The sequence below is a fragment of the Pseudochaenichthys georgianus genome, chromosome 8, assembly GCF_902827115.2.
Source record: "Pseudochaenichthys georgianus chromosome 8, fPseGeo1.2, whole genome shotgun sequence".
NCBI classification, from domain to species: Eukaryota; Metazoa; Chordata; class Actinopteri; order Perciformes; family Channichthyidae; genus Pseudochaenichthys; species Pseudochaenichthys georgianus.
In genome coordinates, this window is record NC_047510.2 from 17711684 (window position 1) to 17722119 (window position 10436).

General features: G+C 40.7%; 1 protein-coding gene across 1 annotated transcript in view; it reads left to right on the plus strand.

The window, feature by feature from the left end:
* syt3 (synaptotagmin III) overlaps positions 1 to 3609 on the plus strand; it is a 39409-nt gene extending 35800 nt beyond the window's left edge. Inside the window, exon 13 of the mRNA XM_034088401.2 lies at positions 328 to 3609. The gene's annotated coding sequence lies outside the window, so the exon portion shown is untranslated. The remainder of the gene's footprint in view (positions 1 to 327) is intronic.
* Positions 3610 to 10436: the final 6827 nt, after the last annotated feature.

A 10436-nucleotide genomic window follows, 5' to 3' on the forward strand; every position in this document is an offset into this window, starting at 1 on the left:
GAACTCGCTGTGCTAAAATCTTAAAGTACATCCACGTACTGTGCAGCAGATGCTCTCGAGACAGATTTACACAGGAAAAGTGGTTGAGTCTTTTTAAAGGCATGACCTAGCTGTGAGTGTGTGATAAAGTGGAGGCTGTGGCGCTGTCAGATGTAGAAGCTCCAAGGCAGAAGCATCTGTATAATCTAGATGTTATGGGTTATGTAATGCATCTCCCCCTCCTCCTTCCAAACGTACATTACTGCATACTGTTTATATATTCTCTCGCCCCGTTCTGTCTCTCTCTAGCTTAATCGGTCTCTTCTCCCTTATCCCCTTTTTCCTCAGGTCTTTATCATCGCTCCAGACTTTCCTTTCTTTCCTCTCATCTGTGAATAATTCTCTCCATCAAAGAAAGAGAGACGCGGAGACACTGCTAGTGTCCTACTACTAGTGCTGTTTTGCTCCTGCTAATGAATTCTTCAAGTCCTGTGCTGTCTTTACCGAGCCGGGAGAAAAAAAACAACATCCAACCCAAGCTACACCTTGAGCATCAGACTTTAAATTAACAAACACATGCTAACACTAAACGGTACAGTAGGAGTGATTTCAGGTGTACATTTGGGATCTAGCAAGGGAACAAAAAACATATAACTCATACACACACACACACACACACACACACACACACACACACACACACACACACACACACACACACACACACACACACACACACACACACACACACACACACACACACACACACACACACACACACACACACACACACACACACACACACACACAGATACACACAGAGTTTGTAGTATGTGCATAGTTCATGTGTGCTTCAGATTAGTGTAGCATTTCATCTAGGAAGAGTGTGATGTGACAAACTTTTCTTTTTTGAAAAGAAAAAAAAAAGGAAAGCCATCCTAAAATGGATGTTTCAACCAGGACCAAAGGTTCATGCCCTTGTACAGACTATAAAAGAAGAAAATCACTATGTCGATATTTTTCTTTGCAATATTTGTGTACAGTATATGCCGTACTGTATGGGAAAAAAATCTCACGTAGTACTTAGCAGGACGGAACATTTGAGGTGGATTCTCCCAGCCCTTTTGGATGCCTTCTCCAGGCTCCACGTCCTATTGTTTAGACTTAATTCGCTTATTTTCCCCAGAGGAAAGACGACAAAGCGTCCAGTGGTCTTTAATGATGTCAGAGGGGGGGGGGAATGAGGACTGACTCATTGGTTTAAGCATGTTACGCAACCTTGAAATGTGTCCCTCTTCTTTGTGCTTTGTGTCACCATTATTATGGTGCTCATCAGTGTCAACATTTCTATCATTATTTTGCTCTGTTGTCTGTTTGATACGGAACACACATAACCATCAGAAAAGGAGTTTCTTCATGCTATTTTTACAATCCGCTGAGGATGCCGTGGTGTGAGCTTCCAGTAGCCATGGACTATTTGATCATCCTCTGCATTTTGGCCAAACTGGCAGACTTTTCCGAATGTAGGACTACACAGGTTGAACGAAACCTGCGTTTAGGACCGGACCAGCATCTGTTTGGAGTGCACTTGCTAGAGGATGTATCCAACAGGGAAGGATATCACCACTCTATTTGATTTTTCTATCATTCCAGGACTCTTTTCTTTTCTCAAGAAGTCATCATCCAGCTTCAACTAAATGACTATCGTCAAGTCCCCATCATGCCCCTTACTAGACTTTAGAAGGACACACACTTCCGTGTTGCTTTTATTAGTGTGTGTTTCCGTGTTTATGGGCGTGTTTGTTTTGTATTTGTGCGCGTCTGTGTGATTGTGTATGCCTGTGTGTCACTGTGACCTTGTGTGTGACACGTCTCTTTGCTCGCCCCCTTCCTCGTCTTTTTTCTGTCTTTGCCTCCTTCACTCCCCAAATCCCCGGCATCCACAGACGTACACGCTTGTCTTGGAGCCAAATGTGTCTTCTGTCCCGTGTCTTTACAAGGAGCCATTTTGTGTGTTTGTGTGTGTGTGAGTTTGTATGTGTGTACTATATGTGCCTCATTGAAATAGGTGGGGATACACTGTCTTTCATAGACACTAGTTTGTATTGTCTATGTTGTCTCTGAAATCAGCTGCCAATCATTCAACCCCTCTCCTCTCTAACTCTTTGCCTGATGTAAGTAACTGTGTTGATCGTGTACTTCTTTCAGTAAATTGTGAACTGTATGTCCGAGGGAAAAAACTAATTGCACACTGATTGAAAATTGAATTGTTGAGTGTTTTGATTACATTTACGAGAAGGAAAAAAAAATGAAAGAAAAAAGAAACAAAGTATCCAAGGCTCATTTGTCACGGCCTACAGATCATGACAAATGTAGATCCCCTTAGAGAAAGACAACAGGGAGGAGGTGTTGTGAGAGAAAAAGCGCCAGGGATTTTGCACTTCCTGTGTAAACCGATACAGACTTATAAAGCCATGTCTGTCACCGCTACTACTGTAACCTCAGCAAAACAACAGTGCAACACCTCACTACAGCTACTTGTATAGCTATCGTTGCCCTTTCACTCTCATTCTATCACACACACACTTTTACAGAGGTGTTTGTGTGTGCTTCAGGGTAGGGACTTAGATTCTCTCTCTTACCTTTGGTCTATGCAATGTGCTGTGAGACTCACCGTAATGCTTGATCGGGTATACAGGAGATGACACACCCCGCATCAAACCTGCAAGTATTCTGCGTGGTATGTCAGCAGGGGGATTATCGACCAGCTTGTATAAGTAGATATGGTATTGATCCATTGGTCTCGAGGCCCCATAATTCTTTCTTTCCCAGCCTCTCTCTCTGTGCTTGTGTCTACCCTATTTAGCCCTTGTGTTACTGCCTGGTGATGGATTACAAAACCCATAGTGGAACAAGCACATTCCGTTATTCTCTTCCTCCCTCTGTTTGCCACCCCCCTCTCTTTCTGTTTCTGTCTGTCTGATTACTTTCTGATTACTCATTCTCTCCCCCAGCAATCCTTACCTTTCCCCCCGCTCCCACTTACTTACACTCGCTCTAATTTCTCACCAGCCCAACCTTCCAGTTTCCTCTGCTATCTCTCATCCCTCCATCTTGCCCTCTTTCTTTCCCTGTATGACACCCTCCTTCCGTCCTCTCTATTCTCTCTCGCTGTCTTCTCGTGTTAGTGCAGTTCTGAATGGTAATGGGGAAACATGTTTGCATGCTTATATTAACATGAATGATGTCAACTTGATGCAATGAAAAATTAGTAATGCTTTAAGCAAAATCTGACAATGAACTTGATACTAATACTACTAATGACGACTTAATGGAGACCTAGCAATTGTTTATCTCTGTGGTCAAAAACAACGATGATGAAATAACATTGTTTATGCTGTATTTATCTCGAATTGGTATTATTTTTATTTTTCAATTGTTTTTTTATATTTAATTTATTCAAGAAGTTTACTTTTTTTATTGGTTAAAGCTGAGAATTTGAGTGAGGGGTTCAGTCAAGGCGATTGTTTCAGTCGGGACTGCTGTACCAGGTCGCAGGATATCGGTGAATGTGTAAGTAACAGTGTGGCTGAAGCAATGATAATGGAAATAAAGGATATGTATCATCCAGCTTCGTGTTTCTGAGTTCTTTAATCCACTGGCTTGGGAGGCAGGAGAGGGGGTGAAGGGGGGGAGCTACTGTCACACATCCCATGCAGTGTGATATATATATAAATAAAGCTAGGCCCTGGGCATTTCCGATGTATAGTCTATTTGACTCAGGCATGGGAGGTAATACACTCTGCCTGGACAGAAGCAGCCTGAACTCAACTTTTTTTATGACTAAGCTCTCTGACTTTCTACTGTGCATTAAGTCGTGTGTAATTATTCAGCCACTTTGTCATGAATTCTTTATAATGGCCGCATTTTGCCTAAATGCAAAATGGAGCATGGCTGCCTGCCCCGTGTGCTTAGCTCCATCTGGCCTCACTGCTCCTATTTGTCCCCCTTTTTATTTTTAAAATGTGGTTATTATCGCTTGTTGATGCGAAAAAGCACACCATGTAGCAATATGCAACTCCAGCGCTTCAGCAGAGGAGGAAGACTGAGCAGGGGAATGGAAGAGAGGGTGGAGTAGGAGAGGATTAAACAGATGAAGGAGGATGAAGAGCGGGATATGCTTGAGTGGAGGAGGAGGATGCAAATGGGAAAACCTGGACAAGAGAGTGAAGCTGCATGCGGTGTGTGTGTATGAGTAGAAGTGGAGACAGGATGTAGAGGAGGATGGTTCTGTATATAGGCGCACTCATCATGGGGCACCTGCAGCACACTGACAGTGTTGTTGACGGTTCACGAAGAGTGAGACACACACGTGCACATACACACGTGACAACGCACCAGTTAGCACAGCTTTAATGCTGTGTAGACTGTTGAGAGAAAAAAGTGGAAGGAGGGATGGGATGGGGGGGCTGCTGTCTCTATGGCAACGTTCCCACCGTGCAAAAAAAAAAAATCATTTAGTCGGAAAGACATTTCACTCAGTTCAGTGAGCTGAAAGAGGCAGAGAGGGAGGGGGAGCAAGTTAGAGACTGGGGGAGGTGTGTGAATTATAGAGCTGTTTGTACTGAGGATTTATAAGCTGACAGAAGAGCATTAGCTCTTATTGCTAATATAGTGTATCTGATTATTATCCGCAATGATTTCCACTGCATTATTAAAGACGAATACAATAGCTTTTGGTGATACTTTAGTATAACAATTCTCTTCCATCTGCATGTAGGCCAGTACATATTTATGTAACATTCACATTATACAATAACCCGCACTACCTGCATGCTGATACCTTTCGTGACTCTTGAGAACATTTTGTTTTCCCATCATCTTGAAAGCGCTGCGCACAGACACACCAACATTTTTTTTAAAACACTTACTTTTTATTTCGAGACTATAAATAATAGCCAAAACCTTTCAAAATAATTAATTCAATGAATTCATACAAGTGGAAACCTCAAGGAGTAGTATTATTAAAGTAGCTTGCCTCTACAGGGGAGCTTTAATAGGAGCTGGGCCCCATCTGACATTTGCTATAAATTGCTTTCATGAAAGGACTAAATGATATTCACAAACAAACTTTTGTGAAACATCATTTGACATTATATTATGCACTCATGGCCTGGAATGAGTACAGCTACAGGGGAATTTATGAATGTGGATTTATTTACAAAATACACAGCACCGGTGCCAGACTCGATAGAAAAGGCCCCAGAGACGGCCAGGGGAGGGGATACTATCACAGCGTCCCAAATGCTCTGGGTAGTTCTGGTAACCCATTTGTGAGGATGTCAGTGCATCAGCATGCTGGCTGTGATTACCTGTTGTGAGCGGACCATCTGGCCCTCAGCGTCCCAGCTGGGTACCGCGGTCAGGAGACGAATTGTCATACCTCGCCACCTGGACCTCGCAGACATGGGGCTCAGAGGCACCGACCATATTTCTCATTCATATTTTATTATGTCATTCTCTGACCAAACAAAAACAAAATAGGAAAAAAAAGTCAAAACATTGTTCGGTTTTCCAAAAGGTGCTCCCGAGCAGGCTTTCTGTAATTGCTTGGCAACTGCTGGATATGTGTGGGAACACCTGTGTTTGCTATCCTGGCTCCAAAATGGTGGAATGAGCTCCCCATTGACATCAGGACAGCAGAAAGCCTGCACATCTTCCGGCGCAGACTGAAAACTCATCTCTTTCGACTCCACCTCGAGCGATAGAATTACTAACAAAGAACTGCTAACAGAGCACTTATATACTAATAAAGGACTGGCTTATCTATAGCCAGTTGAGTAGCACTTGAAATGTTTGGCTCTATGAAACCTGATGTACTTATATGATTCTGTTTTCTTCAAGGTTGTGTCTTCCTGGTCGAATGTACTTATTGTAAGTCGCTTTGGATAAAAGCGTCAGCTAAATGCAATGTAATGTAATGTGTGTGTTGAAGTTCAAAGCAGCGAGACACACAATATATCCTTCAGAGAAGCAGAAAGCCTCAGAGTTGCAAAGTGAAAGGGTGCCTACGCATGCACAGTCACACACACATAAATGTTCGCAAAATATTCTGTCTAATTTAGCCATGTAGCTCAGTGAAAATAAAAAAAGCATTTGTGCAACCGGGGGAAGCCTTGGGCATAAACCTTCCCTCAAAAGAACTTCTCTTAGGTCGTTGGAAGCGTTCCTGCTTGATGCCCATAAAAGCTGCTTGAGCCCACAGCTTGTTGCCCTCCCCAGGATTTGGGTTTAATTGATATGGAGCGTTGTTACTGTGGGAGGTTTTGAGTTTGATGAGCTCTGAAGCATTTTGTTGATCGCTGTGCTGAGCTGAAGGGCCACAGGGGACTAGAGGCTGTTGTTGAACCCAGAAACAGTGCACCGATGTTACGACTACAGGTTAGACGTGGTGCATTGTGCTGATCTATGTGATCTCTGTTCTGTATCTATGACTGATTGTCCTAAATGTTTTATGTTTATTATCTCGATGCCCATACAAATTTCTCCTAAGGGAGACAATAAAGCTATATCTAATCTGACAGTAGGGCATGCTGGTTACCTTTGTAGTTATGCTATGTTTCAATTTTGAGCTCTGAGGTTTTTCAAAGGATGAGCAAGTGTTGAGAAAGAAGGATTTAGGGAAATAACTAGGATAGGGAAACATGTTAACCAGCTAAACCTGACAACAAGGTCAGTGACTCAGTAATAAATCACAAAAATTGTATGTGATTTAAATATCATAAGACAATGGTTAGACGATATATTTAAAGTTAAGGGAAATACATGATCTCATGGTTATTAGCTTCACTTAGTCTCAATATATACAATATATAAATACTCGGTAAACAATCTCAAAGCCCTTTGAGTAACAATCTGTTACCTTGTCTCTGTGATAAACAGGCATCGACTGTACTTACTGTAGATATTTGCTGACACCTTCTGGAGATAAGGTTACATAGCACTTTAAACTTTAACACTTAGTGCTATAGCCAAATTTAAGGAAGAGATTCCACCAATACTTAACTCGATAGCATGTCTGCATGTAAGGGAGGAAACTTATACAAAATGTACACCTCCCCGAAATTGATCATGTTGTTGATAGTGCTACAAAATTAGACTGTTGCTCCTTTGAAAAAGAAGAAAATAAAACAACATAGATTAGCTCCATGGCATAATGCCGAAAGCCGCAAAATAAAGCAAAAGTCGAGACAACTTGAAAGGATATGGCGTTCCACTAAACTTGAAGAATCTCGTTTAATTTGGCATATTACTCTCAATGAATATAAGAAAGCGCTGCGTAAAGCGAGAGCAGCCTACTACTCTTCATTAATAGATGAGAATAAGAATAATGCAAGATTTCTTTTCAGCACTATAGCCAGGCTGACAGAGAGCCACAGCTCGATTGAGCCTTCTATTCATAGCACTAAGTAGTAATGATTTTATGTGCTTTTTTAACGATAAAATTGTTACTCTTAGAAACAAAATTAATGACCTCTTGCCTTTGACCAGTATAGTGTTATCAACAGCTCCCGGAAACGTAAGTTTTAATATTACACTAGATAGTAAACTAGAATGCTTTTCAGCCATTAACCTTGAACAATTAAATGCAATGATTCTCTCTTCTAAACCATCAACGTGTATCTTAGACCCAATTCCAACTAAGCTGTTGAAGGAAGTTTTTCCATTAATTAGCACTTCTTTATTAAATATTATGAATATGTCTTTATTATCAGGCTATGTTCCACAATCATTCAAAGTAGCAGTGATAAAACCTCTTCTTAAAAAGCACAACCTCGATCCAGAGGTTTTAGCCAACTATAGACCTATTTCTAATCTTCCGTTCCTCTCAAAGATTCTTGAGAAAGCGGTCGCAAAACAGCTGTGTGATTACTTAAAAAACAATGATTTATTTGAAGATTTTCTGTCTGGCTTTAGAACACATCATAGCACAGAGACAGCTCCGGTTAAAGTCACAAATGACATTCTAATAGCCTCAGACAAGGGACGTGTCTCTATTCTTGTTTTGCTCGATCTCAGTGCTGCATTTGATACTATCGACCATGATATCCTATTGCAAAGATTAGAGTACTTAGTTGGCATAAAGGGAACTGCTTTAGGTTGGTTTAGGTCCTATCTATCTGAACGCTCTCAGTTTGTACATGTCAACGATGAATCTTCCATGCAAACCAAAGTTAGCCATGGAGTGCCACAGGGCTCAGTGCTCGGACCTATTTTGTTCACATTATATATGCTTCCGTTAGGCAATATTATAAGGAATCATTCTGTAAACTTTCATTGTTATGCAGATGATACTCAACTATATTTATCAATCAAGCCTGATTAAATTAATCATTTAAATAAAATTCAAGACTGCCTCAAGGACTTAAAAACGTGGATGACCTTACATTTTTTGAAGTTATTGTACTCGGCCCGACGAATCTACGAAACAAATTATCTAAAGATATACTAACTATGGATGGCATTAAATTGGCCTCCAGTGAGATTGTAAGGAATCTTGGTGTTATATTTAATTAGGATTTATCCTTTAACGCCCACATAAAATCAATTTCAAGGACCGCCTACTTCCATCTACGTAACATTGCAAAAATCAGGCATATCTTGCCTCAAAACGATGCAGAGAAACTAGTCCATGCATTTGTTACTTCAAGGCTGGATTATTGTAACACTTTATTATCAGGGAGTACCAAGAAGTCAGTCAAGTCGCTTCAGCTGATTCAAAATGCTGCGGCTCGTGTACTAACCAGAGTTAGGAAAAGGGACCACATTACTCCTGTTCTGGCTGCCTTACACTGGCTCCCTATAGAACACAGGATAGAATTTAAAATTCTTCTTCTTGCCTACAAAGCCCTTAATGGGCAGGCGCCATCTTACCTTAAATAACTCATTATACCCTACTGTCCTACTAGGGCACTGCGTTCCAAGAATGCAGGGTTGTTGGTTGTTCCTAGAGTCTCTAAAAGTAAACTGTGGGTTTTCTCCGTAAGTTTTTCCTTGTACGATGTGAGGGTCTAAGGACAGAGGGTGTCGTATTGTCATACTGATATTCTGTACACACTGTGAAGACCACTGAGACAAATGTAACATTTGTGATATTGGGCTATATAAATAAAAATTGATTGATTGATTGATTGATTAAACTATCCAGTGTTACTGCAGAGAGCTATTTTTCAAACATAAAAGAGAAATTAACTATATTTTCTTTGTAATGTCATAGTTTGGCCTAAAATCCACCTAATGCATCTGCAAAGTCTGGCTGCCATACTATAAAGAGAATATAACATATCAAAAGCCTTACATGCTTAATTGTTCACAATATAATTGTTTGTTTGTCTTAATTAACAATGTCATGAAGTTTCAAACTCTACCTTGACATATACAGTAGGTCATCTCTTAAGAAATGTAAAAATACCTTTATGGTTTCTCAGGAGTCCTTATTCTGCTTGTGTGATTTTTCTTTTCTTTTTCTAGCATGACTTTCTTATGGACACATGGAAACGTATACTTAAACACTGCATGTTTCAGACATAAACTGAATGGCTGTATGCAATGTCAATATTCAGTGAATTCTAGGCATGACTAGCATCCTTCCTGCTGCTGGCTACATAACGCAAGGATTATGTCTGTGTTTATGATTAAAATATCTCCCCTCCAGACTGGGCATCAGACCAGTCTTAGCTCCACAGTTAAAGCTGTAACCAAGTGTTGTTTTTTACAAGACAAATCTGAACATGATCTTTAACTTACAATAGATTGAAATGGATGATAATGTGTGTGGATTATGTGAAGTATCGTGTAGATTTACTCTTAAAGAAAGCACACAGCTCTGTATACTTCAGGATGGCCATTACATTACATTACATGTCATTTGTTAAACGCTTTTATCCAAAGCGAATTACAGTTCAGTACTGTGGACAATCCCCACAGGAGCAATTTGGGGTGAAGTGTCTTACCCAGGGACACAACGACATGCTGACTGCAGTGAGACTCGAACTTGCTACCCCCTGATCCGGTCCAGCACACTACCCACTGAGCCACAGCCGCCTCCATTAGATGGATTTGAGGCCGATACGATAACAGATGACCTTTCTCATGACTAACTGGCAGAGCACTTTCAAAGAGTGAGGTTAAAAGGTTTAAGCCAAGATAACCTTCAGTGATAATCTCACACCTCAAAGCTTCATTCCCTTTTAATGTGGGCATCTAATGCTGTAGGTGCCTTTGTAGTCAGCTAGTGCAGCCACATGCGGGAATTAAACACGTTGAATCTCAAATCTGAAGTTTATGCACAAGAACCAAAAGAAAGCTACCAGTTTAAAGAAATAATTTCAGGCTGTCATCTAAATTTAGTAAAATGGGGTTGCATATTTATATTTTGTATCTTAATTAAATGAGTG